This window comes from Phaenicophaeus curvirostris, chromosome 1 (assembly GCF_032191515.1).
Source record: "Phaenicophaeus curvirostris isolate KB17595 chromosome 1, BPBGC_Pcur_1.0, whole genome shotgun sequence".
NCBI lineage: Eukaryota > Metazoa > Chordata > Aves > Cuculiformes > Cuculidae > Phaenicophaeus > Phaenicophaeus curvirostris.
This window is the reverse complement of record NC_091392.1, coordinates 95,081,449-95,101,329: the sequence shown is the minus strand read 5'-3', so window position 1 is coordinate 95,101,329 and position 19,881 is coordinate 95,081,449. Positions and strand designations below refer to the sequence as shown.

Sequence of the window (19,881 nt, the reverse complement as noted above, 5' to 3'; positions counted from 1 at the left end):
TGGTTTTTCATTTCCTCCAACATAGACAGCCCAAGGAATGTTTTACCACAATAGATGTCACTTCCACTCTCCTCTTGGGGGTAGGCTAGGGGATGGAAGGGAAGAGTGAGGATTTTTTCCATTTGTTTCCATGAATTATGTTTTTAAAATTAAGTCTATTTTATATACTAGATATTTGATACCTTGAAGAGTTCTCTTCCTTATTTCTCCTCCCTAAAATATAGAGATTATGCATTGAAATTGACATTTAAAATTCTGCTAACATAGGAGTTGACTCTTTAAGACATCTCATTTGTATCACAAAGAACTTAGACTGAATGATTTGTTTCAACAATTATTTGAACCACATTTAGGTTACTAAATTTACCCAAAGACATTGCTATCACTGGTAAAATCAGGTGATAGATGCTTGGTGAATTCTTGTTATTTATTGTTTGTTTCAATGTCTTTGATTTCATTTGGTTGCTCAATAAAATGTGCCTCAATTAAGAAGGTGCGACTGTTTCTTAGAAACAGGGTGATCTATAGATGTAAGTGAAATCTGCAAGGAAAAAGAACGTCTTTCACAAAACCAGCTGATAATACTGTAAAAAACCCCAAGAGCCAGGCACGTTGTTGGACACATGAGATTTTTGATATAGTGTATGATAAGCTATGAACAGTTTTAATTGTGATAAACAAAATTTCTAATCATAAAAGTAGAGTGGACAAACCTCAGTTTTGTTATTCTTAGCTTATATATTTTATTAACCCAAATTCCTGGTTTTTTACTACACTCAGTCTACTCTAAGAATTTCTAGAGAAGTTGTACCTACTCCTTCCATGGTTTCAATAAAATCCCACATTCTAAAGGAAGCATTTCCCTTCATTAATCCTTCTGACATCCATCTCCCCAGATATCGACAAGGTCAGCTCTTTCATGACAGCGAAGACTTACCACTGTTTTGATGGTCTTGCATAGAGACGGCATTGCAATATTTAGAGAAAATGCATGTATTTTCCATTATCTGTATCTCTTCAGGATGCTCTGTTCACCCACAGTACTCCATGAGACACTGCATAATGAACAGTAGAGTTATTCAAGGCATTTTCAGGATAAACCTATCTTCTTAAATTTAGTTTGAAGTAGCTATTTGCCATTCTAATAAGGTGCTGTGAACAGAAATTAGATCCCAAGCCCCCAAAGAGCTGAGATTTTCATTTTTGTCTGTGGGAAATTCAGGCACATGACAGCAGTGCCATCAGCCTTTGAGGGACTCATACAATGCCGTCTGCCATTGGGAGGTTTCCACTACGTATAATTTAGAGAAAAGTGAGTCCTGGTAATTAGAAGGGTACATTGGACAAAAGTTTTAGCACAGCACATAGAATTTTATCTACTTAAAGACTGAATAGAAACTGGTATAAAATAAATCTGGTATACCTAACAATTAAAAAAAATCAAATAAAAAAATAAGCACTTAAATTTCATTTTAGGGTTAAATGGTCGTAAGGTTAAATGATAAATACAATAATGCCTGAGTTTTAGATTAAAAAATATCTACATGGCTGAAACTAGAAGTAGCCATCAAAATAAATCTCCTTCTACTGCAGATATTTGCCTCTCTTGTTTGAAGGGGGTTTTGTCATTGAAACATGAAACTAAGGTACACACTAGATGTATTCTTCAAAAGTTTTCATAAAAAATAGCTGAAGGCTGAATAATTCTCCGTAGCATTGTGTTTGAAGGAAAAAAATAAAGAAGTAAAAACCAACCAACCTCAAGTGACACTTAAATGACAAGGAGAAGAAAAATAACAGAATTAGAAAATAAGCAAACACAAAAAAACCCCACTCTTCTCCTACTTTGTGAGTTTTTCCTAACTCACCATGAAATGGTCTTTCGTGTTGAGAATTTCAGTGGGGCTGTGTAGAAGGGACAGTGTCCTCAGGGTCCTGGAGGCTATTAAGTGTGTTTAGCAGAAGGACCAGCCTGGCACACCTAGGCCAGTGGCTCGGCTGCTGCATGCCAGAGCAGTTACCAAGTAAAAAAAACTACTGCTAAAACAAAATATAATAATATTATAATTGCAAATTGTAGGATAATTGTACAATCTGACTGAAAAAGATTTAAAATCAACTGCATATCCTCTGTGGACCAAGTTGGGTTTTATTAACAGACATGAGCATTTTGCATTTGTTTAGAAGATGAGTTCGTTTATATGACAGTCCTGCAAGACACAGACTGCCTCATCCCACCTTTGCTTTGACCTGCACAAAGACAGACTGACTGAACCCCAAGAAACTGAATAATCCTTCAGAGAGTGAGCGTAGACTCCAGTGGAATCAGCAGTTTGTGTTTGACCACAGAGAAATTGTTTAATTTTCTTTTCACTGTTCTGCAACTGAGAAAATCATCATCTTGCCATGAATTTACAGATCACTTCATTCATGCAACAAAGGAAAAGAAAACCAGGAAGCGCAAGCTCTTCGTTCGAACTCAATCATTTATTCTGCTCAATACCATTCCAGGCTGAAATTAAATATTTTCCTCTTCTCCACCTAAATAAAATGTGATCTGGCGTATTATGCAGTTCTAATCTATTTTGGCCAGCTACATTTTTATGCTGATAAGAGAAAATTAATTTAACCATATATGCACAGGAATATCATCACATTGTGCATGGAAGATAAAATCTCACAAGGCCTTTGGCTCATGAATGTAGCATTCGGGAGGATGTTCATTTCCAATTGCATTTTCCTCCCAATAGATTCTTAATTTGCCTTGTTCTATATGGTTTCCAGTTATCATTTTGTACGGCAATAAAAATCAGTGAAGCAGTAAAATCTTACAGGTCTATGCCTAGGTTTGATTTATATAATGGATGGTGTAATATGGTTGGTCCGCATAATTGAAATTCATTCAGCTCCTGTTGTTTATAATGTGGTTGTAAAGTGCATTATGTATTTATTGATAAACAATCAGTTTATTTGCAATAGTGCTGGTAAAAGAAAGGTGGCTGAAATTTGTAGAGCTAGCTAAACCCTGTTTATTACTATGACTTTCTGCTTCAAAGCCTTAAATTAGACTCATGTCTCTTTGTAAAGCACAATCAGTTATAACAAGAAGCTGTGGCAAAAAAAGTTAGAATGTTAAGACTTGGAGTAGCACTCATCCATATATAAAAATATCTGAGTAATGAGTAAATTTAACAGTTGACGCAAAGTGTCTCAGACAACCTGCGTTCTCCTGCTGCAGGAATTCTGTGGCTCCACCCACTTTCATGAAGTTCAATTTTCCCTAATCAGCGTAAAACCAATGAAAATGTCATTTTCTGGAACATCTGCAAAGATTTTTTAAAAAATAACATTGTTTAAAGAAAACACTGAAGCCTCACTGAAAACATTCATAACTGGCTCTTACTCAAGTTTAATCAGGTGTCTTGATCCTACTGTCATGAAAAATTGCATGTGCATTTTTTTTTATTTCCTTTCTTCTTTAGAAATGCTCTGTGTTATATTTATATCTGTGAAGACATCATTTTACAAGCACATTTTCCCCCTTATTTTTCCCTTTGTCTTGTGGTGCAATTAAATAAAATAATTTTTTCCGTAACAGCTGTATTAATTCTGGTGAGGGTCATCAGACTGACAGCTTTGAAGCAGAGAATTTTCCACGTACCCTACAAGAAAGCAGAAGAAAAGCAGTAACATGCCTTTATCCTAATTCAGAATGAACCACTTCTGCAGATTCATCAGAGTAAATACAGACTCAAGGGCCTGCTCCAATACATGACATCCCTCTAGGAGTGTTTGTGAGGATCAATAACATGAGAATACTATGAGATTCAATAATGTGTCCCTTTCTATAAGGCATGTGCCTGTCTTCGAAAAACTTTTTTCACACTGGCCAAATATAAGTCACTGAAAAGTGATCATTTCTGTTTACCTGTGGATGGGACTAAGTATATCTCAAGTCCTGTTTTAAAATTGTGTGATGTTTTACTGCACCAGAACCTGAATTTATACATGAAATGTTCAGCATTTTTTACTGTATGGTGGGAAAGCCAATCAGTTTATTGTATTTAGTCCTGCGCCTTCATCCTGAGCCCTCTTGAAGATGTTCTTAGGCCAGCATTTAGACTTGGCAAACATTGTGTCCTCACCTTGGTATGTGCAACCACATCTTCTAATGTATTCTACTACTCAATAAATGACAAAAAAGGGAAATAATACCTTTGGTGCCTAGAAACAGTGTTGAAACATACTGTAAGGGTAGGGTGAAGAAAGTCATGTCGTTCACTGCTTATCCACATTTCTTGAGGGAAGGAGAGGCAGTGGTGAGGCAAGAGGAGACTTCCTTCTCCATAGCAACTAAACTCACTTTTGAAAAGCAAAGACTGAAGCATCGAACGCAAATGTGTGCCTTTACAGCAAACGGTTTGCAGTGCTAGAGGCAGAATCTCTCTTTCACTGCTTCTCAGTAACAAATGATAAAAAAAAATCAAATCAGTGCTTTAAGATTTCCTCTTCAACAAGAAAGCCTGGATAATGATTCCACTATTCTGATATTTATCTCTGGAAATGTTCTACCAGAGAATGCAAGACAGGTGTCTTTATGAGTTATAGCAGCTTGGTATCTCTTGACATCTTCTGACTAAACCTCTTCTCCTTCTATCAGTCAGGAGGATTGATTTATGGTGCTCAGAAGTCATTCCTGAAATATATAGAGTCATTTGTATTGGCACACAGTGCTATTTCAAATGGACCTTACTATTTTTTCTCTTTTAAATGTAGCTGGCTATTGGATTTATGGTCCTCTATGAGGCAGCTTCAGCTGCTACACTCACAAGTGTACGTGGACTATGCGACTTGCTTATTTGCCTTTGATTTCTTGCCATTGAATAAAAGATTTAGGAGGTAAACAGAGGATTGATTGATACAGCAGGGTACCACACCACTGTCTTCAGATACTGGGTCCCTCCCATGGAGTTTCCTGTTGTTTTGGTTTGGATTTTTTGTGGTGTTTGACTTCAGGAAGCTGGTCCCAGGGCTTCCCATCCATGACAGCAGCAGTGCTCTGAGTTCAGGGAAAACCCCCAGGCATCTGAGAGCTGGATGCCAAGAGCAGCAAGACCTGAGACAAGAAAACCTCAAAGCTAAGCTGCTCTGAAAGCAGCTCTGTCGAGAAGCGCACCCCTGCCCCTGCCTTGGTTACAGCGTTTATGACTGAGGGACCTGTGGGGACAGCAAGATGAGAAAACCAAATATATGTCAGGGCGCAGTTTTTCAGGGGCATAGTCGTGGCCTGGTGGTACATGTCACAGTAGCAAGGTGTCAAAACCACCATGTTAGGAGCTATAGGTTTGCTTTTGCTCCACCATGACTGGAATCACGCTCTGGTTGGATTTGGTCTATGAGGTGTTGGAACTGAAGCTGGGCCAGCACTGTTTTTTGGTAGATAATGAAGTCTGGAAAATAATAGTTCCCCTGTTTACTCATCTCACCCACAAATGGGGGGTGGGGGTGGGGAAATGAACTACTTGTACTTCATGTAAAGAGAAATCAGTGTTTAGGATGGTTTTAAAAATTAGAAGACGCAGGAGCTTGAAAAGGTATATGGTAATTTCCTTTTTCATATATTGCAAAGTAACATTCTCTTTTACAAATATTTTCCTTTGTCAGATTAAACTAAAAGGTGGATTTCTCAATTACTTTGGTCATCTTCAAATTACTTGGAGTGGTCAGACATTCATTTGAAATTTCTCACTAATCTTTTGCTAACATTTAATGACATTTAAAAAAGGGTTTTCTTCTTACACTTTCCAAGTTCTGAAGTCTCTTTCCCTTTCCTATCCTTTATTTGAGTTTCTCTTTCCAATCCTTACATTTTTTACACTCCGGTTTCATTGACAAATGTGTACATAAGCAGCTATCTATGATTTTTGGCTCAAGGAAAACAATACAACAAAACATACTTAGCCCACTGTAAAACTGAGCACAGAAAATTATGAGAAAAACAGTAGGGAATACACAGCCTGGAAGGATCATAATTGAATGTTTAGAGCTTAAAAAGAGATAGCCGGTATTAGGATTTTTTTTTTTCTGGTACTTCTCCAACCCTAGAGAATACAAATCACTTTTTATAGTTGTCATTCACATTTATAGCATGTAGATTTATTAGTGCTTACCTTTCCATCGCCTTCTTAACTACCAACTTTGTTGCTTACTATACAAAGCAATCCTCAAAAGGCTTACTGAATTCTAGCGAAGTGGTGGGAGAAATAGAGAATTCTCTGTCCCACCTCCGAAGAATTAAAAAAACCCCACAACATTAATTGACTCTGCAAGAGAATAACATAAAAACTCCTCTGGAAATTCAGGTACATTGCAGATTGATGTAATTTAACATGCAGATCTCAAGACACTAGAGCCTATACTAAAAATAAAAATCTTGCTTTCAATAATGTGCCAAAGTAAATGAACATCTCTAATTTAAAAAAGACATACTGCAGTGAAGGATCAGTGAAATTTAATGGTAGAAGTGTTTATATCCTTTTAGAAATGTTTTTCTAGGAAAAAAACCTATTTACACACAACAATTATTAAAAGTCTGTGGGTAGGTTTCTCTATCTCAAGTCAATGCTTTGCTTATGATTTACAAGATTCTACCCAAAGCAAGAATCTGGCTTTTGTTGCTAATTTATTTACAAATTAAAATTAAAGAGATTAACATAGTTAAGGCCTTTACTAGCATCATAACCAGAACTATGTTCCCTTCCCTGCAACAAGGCTGACTGACTGAATGTGAGATGGTCACAGCCTAATTCTACTTCATCAAAGATGATGATGGTCACAAAGAACTATGGTTTTGGTTGATTCATCACTTTGGAGACTAACTGTGCAGTAGTTGAGTGGGATAGCTTGCTTGATGCCCAGCAAAACACTGGCAATACTTTTTAACGAAGTTTCTGCAACTTTTTCTTTGCTATAAGGAACTTGTGCTCCAAAGATGGTGACCTGGGGAAAACTGTTTGTGGCCTGCTAAAATAAGACTCTCAATGATTAGTTTGAACAGGCATGGCAGTGACTGGTTACTTAAAACTGAGTTACATGTACACTTGCCTGAAATATTTGTCTGTCTTTCAGGTTATCAAAGAAAGGCTTGAACTCGTTAATGGACTACTTGGGGAAAACACTGTGGCATTCAAGCTTCACAGCTTGCATTCAGTCCTTTATATGCGCTCCCATCACTAAATGTGCAGGAACATCCATGAACAGAGATGAATGCCCTGATACTAAGGAGCAACAAGTTCAAGTGGCAAGCTGAGCAGCAGCACATAAGATGAAAAGAAAATTGTACATTACCTATCTGCATGATAAACTACTGACTAAATAGAATTAGGGAGAAAATAAACTTTTTAAAAGCTACAGTTGTGATTGCACAAAGGGACATTTTGATTTTTCTCATCCCAACACTATGTAGCTGGATGCTGGAGGTGGCCTAGCAAATATCATATCACAGCCTCTTCTAAGTGAACCACAGTATCTCTTGACTCCTGAATGCAAAAAGGAGACAGATCCACAATAAGAACTGTTTGCAATGAATAATTCAGCAGGTTCCAGTCATGAAACCCACAACAAGCACTGCAAGGAAAATGAAGTGTTTTTGCTGTCCATCATTATGTATGTTCATGCCACAGGGATTTTTCAATTATTGAACAGTATAGAGTTGCCTTTGTTTGTAGAAAATGTCAATTTGAATTGTGTGGCTTCTACACATTCATTTGTGTTTGCCACAGGCTGCTTAACATTAGCTTGGCTTTTTACTCCTCTGCTCCACGAAGTTGGAGATCAAAAATACTGAATGATTACGAACATTTAATGAAGTATCTTAAGTTGGATGTTTTGCCTGCCATGACATTTCCAATAATTTCCTCTGATATTTTATCATCAGAAAAATCTGTAGTACTTTTGGTTTTGTTCATCAACCTAACCGTTGCAAAGACATGCTAATGTTAAAGAAGTATGCCACAAGTAACAATAAACAAAAGGTGAAGTAGCTAGTGTTAAGTTTATAAGCTAATATACTGGAAAATGTTTATGCTTTTTTTTGTAATTCATATTGAAATTCATCCCACAGCTTAAGCAGAAGCTGTCTTTTCAATTTACAGAGAGTATGAAAGCAGTGCTTTAAACAGGCAACATTTTGCATGTAGATATACTGAGCTTCAGTTTGGTGATATATATAACTTATTTTAGCTAGTGAGCAAGAGAAATGAAGGAGTTCCTGATGTGTGAGCTCAGAGGCAAGCATCTACCATTGCCTGGGGCACCAGCAACAATGGAAATACACTTTGTAAATTACTGTTATGTGTATTGTGTGGCAAGAGCTATTGCATTTAATTTGTTTTTGAGATATGAGGAAGAAATTCAAGTTTGTTCTATATTTATAATTGCGGTGTAATCAAGTCTGTGCCTGCTTGTACAACCAGTGCATTTATGTCCTTGATTCCTTGATTTCCAGGATATTAGAACATCCCTGGTTAGTCTCTGCACAGAAGAATCAGTAGACTGAGGAGAGAAAAGATGGATGTAAGGCATGGTGTTGACTGAACTCCTAGTCACTGGCACAGCAAAACATACTGAAAGCAAAACTTTCTCAGGAGCTATTCAGGAGGGAATTTTGGAAAATTCTAGATTCCTCCAGGTAGGTCCCTGCTATGGGTAATGCAATCTCTATGCTTCAAGTGTGCTGATACACATCCTAGGGACTCTCCAGGCAGTTCCTACTGCAGAATTGACCAAGTTCTGCATAGGTGGGACTCCTGGAAATAGTAGAAATAGTTCCTGCAGATTAAGGACTAGAAATGGTCCACATCTCTTAAACAATTAGGTGCTTTGTGTGTAGATTAAGATAATCAATTAATAATGGATACAATGCTGTTACAAAGGCCCTTGAAATGGAGGGTCCTGTTGCCATCCAGACTGCAAACAAATATCCCGTTGAAGCCATTTGAGTCCTCATACAACCACTACCCTTACACAAAGATGCCAATATAGCAGGAGGTTTTTTTATTTTGTTTTTTGTTTGTTTCTTTTTAGGCACTCTGTCCATGTCTGCAACAGCTGAGCACTACACGCTACGCTCATCTGGATGGTTTCTCCACTGGTTCAGATGAAGATTGTGCACGTGCTACAAGTATTATACCAAATAGAGTATTTTATTAGTCAGACAAGTTGGGCTGAGCACGGAAGTGGCACCACGGTTTCATTACAAAATAGAACAGAGAAGTGTGAAGTGACAGGATTGTTGAACCAGAACCAGAAGGATACTCTATTTCATATCCTCCTTATCATCAACATCTATGTATGACAAATCATGCTTAATAGCGAGCTACCATCAACAAAATAATGACAAAATCACAAATAGAAATGTTCCCAGAATGCCACCGGTTCCTATTATTGTACACTTATAAATAACATCTCCATAGCCTAAAATCCATCACACTGACATTGAATCAGCTGCTAAATCTTTATAATCATGTCTTTATAATCAGCTTCTTGTCTAAGAGCCTACAGTATAACTCCTTTCAAACAAAGTCCACACTCCCCTCATTGTTAATAACTGGCACGGAACAAGATGATCCCTGTAAAGCTGAATACTGTTACCTTCTTTAACCCTAAAATAAACTTCAAGGTTTCTGAAGTGATTTTGTTCCCATGGAGACACCATTAATAATTACCCATGTTATACCCCCCAGTGAGACCTAAGAAACAACTTATTGATTATGATGAAAATTAACTGCATAAGATAAATTGTAAAAAATAAATGCAACAAAATTATTCAGCAATCACTGTTAATTAGTTCAGTAACATGGTCTGAAAAATTACTTCTCAGATACAAAAATATTTGTATGTGTGTCCATCCACACACTGTTTTAACTTTTTTATATATTTGCTGCTCTTTGATGTAAATAATTAAGAACAGCCAATGAAGGATAATTCAGAAGAAATGACCAGATATTATTATAACTAAGGATTTCCAGAGGCTTACGAAAATTCTACTCATTAGCTAACTGCAGCAAACAATACGATGCAATTGCCCATTAATCACCCTATATCTTTCCTGTTTCTAAATCTGTGTAATTGTTGTATAGTTTGTTCAGTCCTGCACCCTATGTTTGTGGCATAAACATTAGACAAAGTTCTAAACTTTGCTGTGGCAGTTCTTGTGTACACACTGATCCTTTCCATGTGTGATTGCCTCCTGGCAATTCTTGCCATCAGTAGAAATCTCTAGCAGGCTGAAAAACAATTATTTGATTACATGACCTAACGATCATTCATTGGCTTCATTTTTCCTTGGAGAAATGCATCTGAATACATTCCATATCTGACACTGTAACACCAATACACAGGGAGGAATTACCTCCGGAGTTAATGACCCCTGGTGGAGTTAATTTAAGTCATGGTACTCTCTAGACTCCATTTCCAGCTATCTGCTTATCAGTATATTTCTCAAAGGTACAAAAGGATCAAGGCAAAGGAATTAGAGAGGGACTCACAATGAATATGAGGTCATAAGCAATCACTGCGCCTTGCTCCTGACCTTTCTGGTAGCGAACCACTTCATAATTCAAAGGTATTTATGACATCCCCATTATCTAAGCCCCTTTTCCCACTTCTAATTTGCATAAGGCAGATTGACTCTTATATGTCTGCCCTCTCTGTAGACATTATGACAGTACCACTAAAAATTTTCAATATGGTAACTAACAAGTAATAAGCCCGGTCATTAACGAGTTCAGTTGCAAATCAAGATCTTATATTCCATGCTTCAGAAAACAGTTCATCCTGCCACAAGCAGTCCAGGGCAGCTGGTATTCCTTAAAAAAAAAATATATCTGGTTTTCTATGTGGTGGTGAAAAGAAACACAGATACTTTTCAGACTCAAAAGTTCCTTCAGGACAGGATCCATCCAGCTTATGTACCGAGCCTGACAGAGCTGGTTATTCCAGCCAGTGATATCTGAGAAGTTGGCATATTTAAGCTATGCTGAGCAAAAGTGCCAATTTCAAAGCCAGTCTGGCTTCAAGCCAACAGCGTGCCTGCAGGATTTGACACAGAGCCACAGGGTAGTTCAGGCTGGAGGGGACCCTGTAGATGTCTGGTATAGCCTCCCACTTAAAAGCAGGGTTAATTCTGGGGAGCTGAGAGCCTCAACCAGAGGAAAGGAGAGGCTGCAGTGCTGCTGCACCATGACAGATGCATCAGGACAGGTTGGGAAGATGTGAGAAGAGCTGTTGAGTGAGACTGATGTCTTCAGCTGGGAACTCAGACTGTTCTGAAAACTACTGACTGGCTTTAGTAGAATCATAGAATCATAGAAATATTTGATTGGAAAGGACCTTTGAGATAATTGAGTCCAACCTTACCTGTCCATACTAATCCACCCCGAGCACTTCATCTACTCAGAATAAGGAATTAATAATATGGGAGCAACATTCTGGAGTGAGCACAAATAAAGTGATTTGTGAGATGAACAGGCAATGAAGAGAAAATCCGTGGACCTAATGCCCAGGAAATTAGAAGTTTCAACAGAGAAGGATGTTTTGGTCAACTGCACCATTCACCCAACCCCCTTTTCAGCTCTGAAACACCTGAGTGCTACCTGAACCTTCACTGGTATAGAGCTTTAAGGACATTACAGCTTATCTAAGACAGCACCTTTCCTACAGAAGCCCACTAAAAAGCTCGTGTATTTCATGTCCTTATGATATATTCCTCATTATTGTAACCTGAAATATCATTTCCATTCCAATGACTCTCAGATCTGTCTTAGCAATGGAAAGCTCATGAACTGCTCTAAGTTTCTGAGTTGCCTGTAGAACAAAAAAAGGCTGAATCTCTCCAGGCTTTCATTATGAAATGTGTTCTGGGGAGGCTTAAAACAGGTGCTGCCTGCTCTCAGCCTCAGTCCATTGTCTATGGCCATTGTCTATGTATTTTGATGCTTCAAAAGCATCACTTGAAGCCTGGGCAAAGATCGTGTCTACAGGGAGAAAGCTCATTCTGAGCTGATTTTCAATTAGCTTTTTAATTAGGCAGACCATGAGAAAGATGAGGCTCTCTCTCAGAATACTGTGTTTTTTAAACTAGGTCTGTTGGCAGTTTCCATAAAATCAAGCTGAACACTTTTCCTTGGGACATGATCAGAGCAAGGCTCATCTGATACACCAGCTCCATATAAAATGATCTCTCTTTGTTCATTAGCATTTTCACAGTATGACTGCCAAAGCCATCCTTGGCATTGGCATGAAAGAAAGGTCAACAGGTATCATACCAACTTTACATGTGTTAGATATGAGAATGCTAAAGGAGGAAAGATTAATTTCAAGGTTTTGCTGCTAATGTATGATACCTTTTTAAGGGCAGAGCTCTGACTCTATTTGCAGTTTTATATTTGGGTGTAATTTGCCTATGTTTTTAATGGTTTCACAAATCTCTCCTCCTGAGTCTTGACCTCCATGTGTCTCAGTGACTACAATTCACTAGAATTATGATCTGTACATAAAAAGCTCCCTTGGGACTCTGTGCCTTTCGGTAATTTCTGCTCCATTTTTGATTCCTGAACATTCTCTAACTTTCTATTTATCATATTTCTCCTTTTAGAATGGCTGTTTTTAAAATTATCTGTTGGGCATGCAGGGGTAAATTGTGCTTGTAACAAGCAGGTATCATGTCCTGAAGTAAGCAGTCAGTTTGGAAGAACTGCATGATGAGATTCATTAAATAAATTAATAGCACTGAGGGGAGGTGAAATCTGTGAAAGTAAATAAATAAAAAAATCTGCATAGTGATTAAATATATATCTCAGATTTTAAGCTTATTTCTTGTCTTTACATTGATATAGGTAACTAATGACAAATGCACATACCTTGGTCTGATATGCTGTGAAGACAAAGAATTTAAGTTTGCATCAGGATATCGGCAAGGACAAGGTAAGCACAGGTTTCTGGGTAGGGCTGAAGACGTGCCAAACTCTAGGGGGCTGCCACTTTCTGCTATGAAATTCAGGTCTAGCGTTGATGTACCTGCATTCAGTGCAGTGACTCCATTGAGAACATAGTTTTAATCCTAATAAAATAGGTGATTAGATTAATTGTTGTTGTTGTCGGCTCCCCACTCTCTTCTAAGGCCAGAACTCAAATGCTGCACAATGCAATTTATGTTGTAGAGACCTCAGTGGTGAAGCAGACCAATAGGACCACGACAGTTTGGAGCCATGAAAAAAAAATCTTTTGATTTTTAACCATTTATTTTTTTAGAATAACTTATTATTAAGTATTATAATGGAGGAGTTTTCCTCCTTCATCAAACACATGAAGTGAGAATAGGAGAGTTCTTATTGTGCTTGTTTTGCATGACACATCCATTTTAAGTCATAGGTCAGGAGTGTAAAGAACTCATAGTGCTTCTAATGAAGCCAGAGTCAATTTACTACGAGGCAGCAAAACTCAGGATTATTAGCAATTCTGGCTTTAATCTACAGACTGTAAGATGGAAGGATATGTTTTTACAAAGATGAGGCTCATTACAGCAGAAAAATAAGCAAGAATATCAGCAGCTTCTCACGTGTAATTGTGAAAGCCACTAACTCTCTAAGGCCTACACAAGTTAGATTTTAGAACATATTTCATTCCAGTGTTGTATTAAGACCAGTGATTTATTTCATCCAGGTCAACAAGCCTTTCTGCCTTTGCTTCAAGAGCAGAGATCACTTGGAAGGCTTCTTTTTTTGCAGGCAGAGAAAAGACACTGCACAGATGGGGGTTTTAAATACATCAGAGATTGATTCCTAAGACCTCCGTCTTCAGTTTTTCTGTAATCAAAGTTCGTCACACACCTCTGAGCTGATATTCTGTTTAAAATCTTGAGACTACAAATACCCAAAGCTCTTTTCCTACAAGTCTTCCTATGAATTTGTCCTGTTTTCAAACATCTTCACGTTTTAGCAAATTACCATGCTTAAGCAAGTTGTTTTGACATGTTTTTATGAGGAGTTGTATCAGCCATAAGGACAGGTTTATAAGAAGTGTGATATTAATTTTCTCAGTCCCAGCGTGCTTGAAGAACTAAAAAAACAGGAAAAAAAGCTCTGCGAGTGATCAGCCTCACCACTTTTCATGAGAGTTTTTGTAAGGAGACTGGACAGTAAAACAGTTCGAGAGGTACACTGCCCATACAATACATCTTGACATTGGTGTGGAGAGAGGAAGGGAGACCAACATGATACAAAAAACAGACAGAGATACTCAACCATTTCAGAAAAGGGAATGCAAATTTCAGCTTTTGAAGAAAAAAAATAAAAAATAAAAAGAAATTAATGCATGGAGGCCTGATAATTAGGGAAAATATAGACTTTTGTTGACAGTTCAGCAACCTATGGTACCTCCAATAAAAGTATGGAATGAATGCATCCAAAGACTAGAAAATAATCTTGCTCTGTTAGTATATTTTGGACAAATCTAGCCCTTATATCTCAGTGTCAAGCTCTGTCAGAGACTTTGTGCACCCGCAAAGAAAAACCACAAAAATTCTAATATCTAATATAGTATTTAGCTTTACAGTGTCACATCTGTCTGAGCTAAATTATTGCTCTGCTATGATCTTCACATGGCAAAGAGGATTCGATAGCAGAAAGAGGTAGTTGCTTATGGGAGTCGAACGATGATTAGTGTAAGCTAATTCAAAAGCCAGAGAGTACACTGTACTGCCAATTCTTTGACACCATTTCCAAAGATGCTTGCTAGATTTCTGCAAAAATATCTTCTGTGTAGGCACTTTGTATAGCAGCAGGAGAAGTAAAGGCCTTACATCCTTCTATGCTGAGGTAAAGCAATACTAGATTCAAGAGTTTTGTTTGTTTTCTAGAAGGAAGTTGTTATATCGCTTCTTCAGTTCAGCTTTCCCCATGGAAATGATGAAGCTTACCTGCACCACAAACAGACCTTACAACTTAACTCAAACCGGAGTTGTTTAAACATTTTTTTTTTAAAAGAGAGCACCATCTGATCTATTTCTAAGCCTTTTTTGCATCACATATTGCAACTGTATGTTGGTTTGAGGATGGCCAGAAAGGCAGTGGGTCCGAAAAGGACTGAATACAAGTGAATACATGTTAATCCTCCACCTTTCTTAAGGATTCAAATCCACCAGGGAGCACAAACTCCAGACATGACTGAGCACTCATGGATCTGCTGTGACTTTGTGGCTTTGAACAGTGTTTGTGCAGAGATGAGCATGGGGATAAACCAGCATCCCTTCCATAATCCTTGCAACAGAACAACAATGTGGAAAGTGAGACTACCCAAGACACTGAGACAAGAGCAACTTTCAAATAGCCTTGTCATTTCCCAGCAGGTCACAGTGGCCTCTTGAAAGTATCTGCACAGTCAAAGAGAAGAAAAGTCTACTTGCAACTTCTATCAAGACAATAGAAGGGTTTTTGTGTGTTTGGCTTGTTTTTTTCTAGTTCAAGACACCTTACACATCTTGCATGATAAAGGTGGCTATTGGAGAATAAATTTAATGAGAAGAAAACTATGTAATTTTAACCAAGTCCATTGCCAACAACAGCAGCATAATGTGAAATAAAGATTATGTTAAATTTAAGCCTTCAATACAAAAGCTCATCAGTAGTCTGTTGGCAGTCTACGAGTGGACTTGCTTGTGCTGAGATTTGGTAACCGAAGTGAAAAAACAATAGCTTTAAAATGGTTACTTCTGTTTGAGGAGAGAGCTGCTGTCAAAAGCTGTTTCTGACAAAAGGTATTTCTGTCAAAACAGAGACTACACAGTTACGTCGGCGTTTGGACAAGGTTTTATTAGTATTTCTTTTTGATAAAGCTTTATTTCATGTTTGTGTTCTTGGAACTGAAACTTTCCACTTTTCTTAGAAAAATAAAATTAATTGTCCTTTAGCAAATCAGAGCTTTGAACTTGAAAAAGCAAGCTGTAGTATTGGGAAGTCTCCAGTGGGCTCCCCCAGCTGCTGTTTTCCTGAAGCTCACAGTACCCTGCCAGATAGATATGTGGCATGAATACACAAAGCGGATCTTATCCACTGTGCATAGTGAATAACACCATGCACAGCCAGCACAGTGGTGCAAATTTGTCACTGTATTCATAGCAGGAAAAGAGAAAAGCAAGACACTGAATAAAGGTATCAGCTGAGACACTTCCACAATATGTCCCAGTATGTTACCATTTTTATCTCTAGAATAGAAACAAAATCAGAATAGAAACCACAAAGTTCAACCCATTCATATTTTCGAAGATTTTCAGTTACCAGAAGGAAGGCTCTACATGAAAACAAATTTTGCTTTCATTAGATACATTACTGGCAGGAAAAGGGTTCTGCTGGGTGCCAGTCTTCCACCAGCTTCAGACAATCCATGAGAACAAATTTGCAGCCACTTGCCTGCCCCATCCCTTCGGTCCCTGCTGGAAAGGCAAGGCTGGCATCCAAAAGTCACATCACCAGCTCCTCTTCCTCTCCCCATGCCTTGCATTAGTGCCCACCACTTGCCACCACCCTGCTCTCAAGCATCAGAGCAAGGATCACTGCTGCGACTGCCTGTGTAAAGGAACCACTGCTGACAGAGAAAAGCAGGAGACAGACTCAGATCTCAAAGGAATTACATCAGGAGGGGAAAAGGACTTTACTCAATGAGAGCTCACATGAGCCTGAAGAACTAAAGAAAATCAATCCCACCTGAATGCTGCCATCTACTTGGTGGCTACACAGGACTGTGAATTTCCACCCTGTGTCAAAATGCTCAATTTACTGGCAGCAGGAGGCTGCGCGTGCATTGGGCTGCATGCGATTGAAGGTTCCCCCACTCCACCAGAAGAAAGTCCCTGTTTCTCTGGTCTTAGTGCCTCCCTGGCTCCCAGAGCTTTCCTGCTTCTGCTGTATGTAATTCAGAGTTTCTTCACTGCTTTGTACCGCGGATGATATTTAAATGAGAAAGCTATCCTCTTCTTTTGTCAGCTTATGGTGTATTTCATCTCCCACTATCTCATAAAGTGACAGTTTGATTATAATGTAATTACTTTTTTAGGGAACCTAGCACATAATTTTATTTCCAGATGGGTTTATGTTCCTTATATTTAAGGTCATTATGAACAAGAAGGTTGCACAGGAAAAATATAAAGTAAGCTGCTGTGTTTTTTTTTTCCTTTAAAAGGTGAACATTTTGAAAGACCTATATAGTGAGGGAAAAGATAGTGAAATCACACGGTAGAAAAGATGAATTTCAAACATGAGAGCTTGAGAACCCTTTTAGGCATTTACATAGAAATTGAAAAAATAAATGTTTAATTTTCATTGCTTGGAATCTGGTAAAAGCCAACAGGCTGAATAGGTTCAATATCTAAGAGTTGAGAGCCTGAGAAGCAGGGACTGGAGAGCGATTACAGATGACCATGGCAGAGATAGCATCAGTTCACAAACTGGTGAAATTAAAGTCTTTTTTATTCAGTCAAGGCTCCAAACCTCCCATGGTTGGGTACTTGCCAAGAAGCTTGTTTGCAAGTCAAGTATTATTTGTTGATGCTAAGAAGCACAAGCTGATACATTTTGCCAAAACATGTGACAAGAAAATCCATGTAAATCAACAGTGCTTTTCAGCAGAAACTGTGATTCCTTTCTGAAAACTGTCTTAGTAAAATGGCACCCTGGGGTTTATTGTATTCCAGTGACTTCCAAATCATGCACAATCAGCTCAGACACAAACGATAATGATTTTTTTAACTGCTGCTTCTCTGATAATCGAATAAAATAGTACAGTAGAGATGTGTTTTCTGACTCTTGCACTAAAAGTGTAGAGCATACAAGTATTTAGTGAATAACCCTATATATGACTCACAATTCAGTTTCTTTTCTATCACTCAGTTTGCAGTTCATTGTCATTTAAAGAGAAGAAAAAATCCTGAAGCAAACACGTTAGCTTACCCTAAAATTGAAATCAGGTGGTCACTGGTGGCTATTTCTTTAGCAATGCTTTTTAATCTGCTCAAGCACTTGCTGATGCAACTCTTCTTTCCAAACTGGAGGTGCAGGGTGGTGTACTATGTTGACTCTGTGTGTTTGCTTTTTCTGAAGTCAGAAATCACTTAAATAAGAAGCAATAGAAGCAAATATTTTACAGTATGGCTTGTGCCTAAAACAGAAGTGAGAGATATCATGAGTATATCCACTTCTCATTGACATTTTGCCACTCACAACACTGAAGATGTGGCTGGGTAATGGTGACATTTGAATTCTGCAACTTGTACGACTTACCAGCATCACCATTCAGGCTGCAACTTGGGATCAAAGGACCCCCTGCTGAAAATGCCCATACTTTGCTCCTTGCAATGTGTCAGGACTCTTCATCTTTGACACAAGGTTGCTTCCATACATATTTCCTGAAAAGAAACGCAATTTTGGCTTAGAAAGACAGAGTTATATTCCTATTTTCAAACAGTTCTGGGCTCATTTTCCCATATTTCCAAGTTTTACACTGATAAGCAATCTAATCTGCTCTAATGAGAGTATTGTTCGTTTTCCACACAATATCTGTCCAGCAGCTCTCCTGGGACACTTTAAACTAGCATGTAAGGTTTTGATAGTCCAGGCACGTATTCTGCTTTATTCTATTGCCTTACTGCAGACCTCAGTACACCAACTTAATTGTTCATTTGTCTGGACCTGTCAGTTCCTCCATTTCCACACTCCCACCTCAGTATGAGCCTACCGTTAGGTGGTGGGAAAACTCAGAGATTATCAAAAAACACAACATTATTTATTTACTCTATCAAACTGGAACTATTGATTGATTAAGCTTGTTCAGTAGCAAAGCTACGATGTAATTTTAGCAAGAAATAGCTTAGTTTTATGTAAGAATTGGACACTGGGAATTCAGATAAATTATTTGAAACATCATTGCTTTGCTGTTACCTTTTTAAGTGAGAAAATTAATGCTATAGCAACAAAACCTAGACGTCAAGAGAAGAGAAAAGAGGAAACCATGTGAGAGAAAAATCAGAGATAAAGATAAAATCACCTTATATTAAAGCTTAGCATTCCCTGGGGGGTATCATGAAGGCGCCCGAATGGATGAAGCATTTCTAGTAATTGCAATGAATCAAGCAAATATGGTCAGCTTCAGGCTTGCTGCAAAATATCTTTTAAATAAAGTCAAATTGTGTTTTAAATTTTTGTTTTTACTGACATCAAGTTGTTGTCTCAATTAAGTGATTAGTATCTGCCTATCACAAAAGCTCTTTGTATGAGATTTTCAACAATTAAAAAAAAAAACCCAAATAGATTTTTTATTTTTTTACAGAGAGAAACCTATTCCCTTCCTCCTCAATCAACTCAGATGAGCAGTTTTTTTGTAGATGAGAAAACCAATACTACTATTGAAACTACCATCTTTAGAGGCAAATCCACTGGAGAGGTCAGACACAGTTCAAAACCTCATTATTCTTGGTCATGTTGAAATTCCCCTCTAAGGTCCACTATCCCTGCAGAGATCTCCAGACTACACTTCCCTTTTGTTCCTCCTTTGCCATGTATTTTGGCAACTAATTGGTGCTAAGACATCAGACTACTTTGTGCTGTTCTGGTAGAAGCCACTGAAGAACCCGGGGACACACAGGTCTGCAGAAGTCTGTGGCTGTAGAGGTCCAAATCCACAAAACAATAATTTTGCAGAGAGAAGTCCTAGATGGGGCCAGAGGAGGCAGCAATAAAGTTGGGACTCTCCTCCTTATCCAGCAACATGGAGAAGTTCTTGACTTTTACTTGCTTGACTCCTTACCTACCTTCCAGAAGATGTCATAGCTGA

General features: G+C 38.1%; 1 long non-coding RNA gene across 1 annotated transcript; it reads right to left on the bottom strand.

The window, feature by feature from the left end:
• Window positions 1–15,778: 15,778 nt before the first annotated feature.
• LOC138727005 (uncharacterized) lies at window positions 15,779–19,431 on the bottom strand. Its single transcript, XR_011338508.1, has 2 exons — window positions 18,003–19,431; window positions 15,779–15,820 (listed from the first exon to the last, which is right to left on the bottom strand). It is a non-coding gene; the product is annotated as an uncharacterized lncRNA (long non-coding RNA).
• Between the last annotated feature and the right edge of the window lie 450 nt (window positions 19,432–19,881).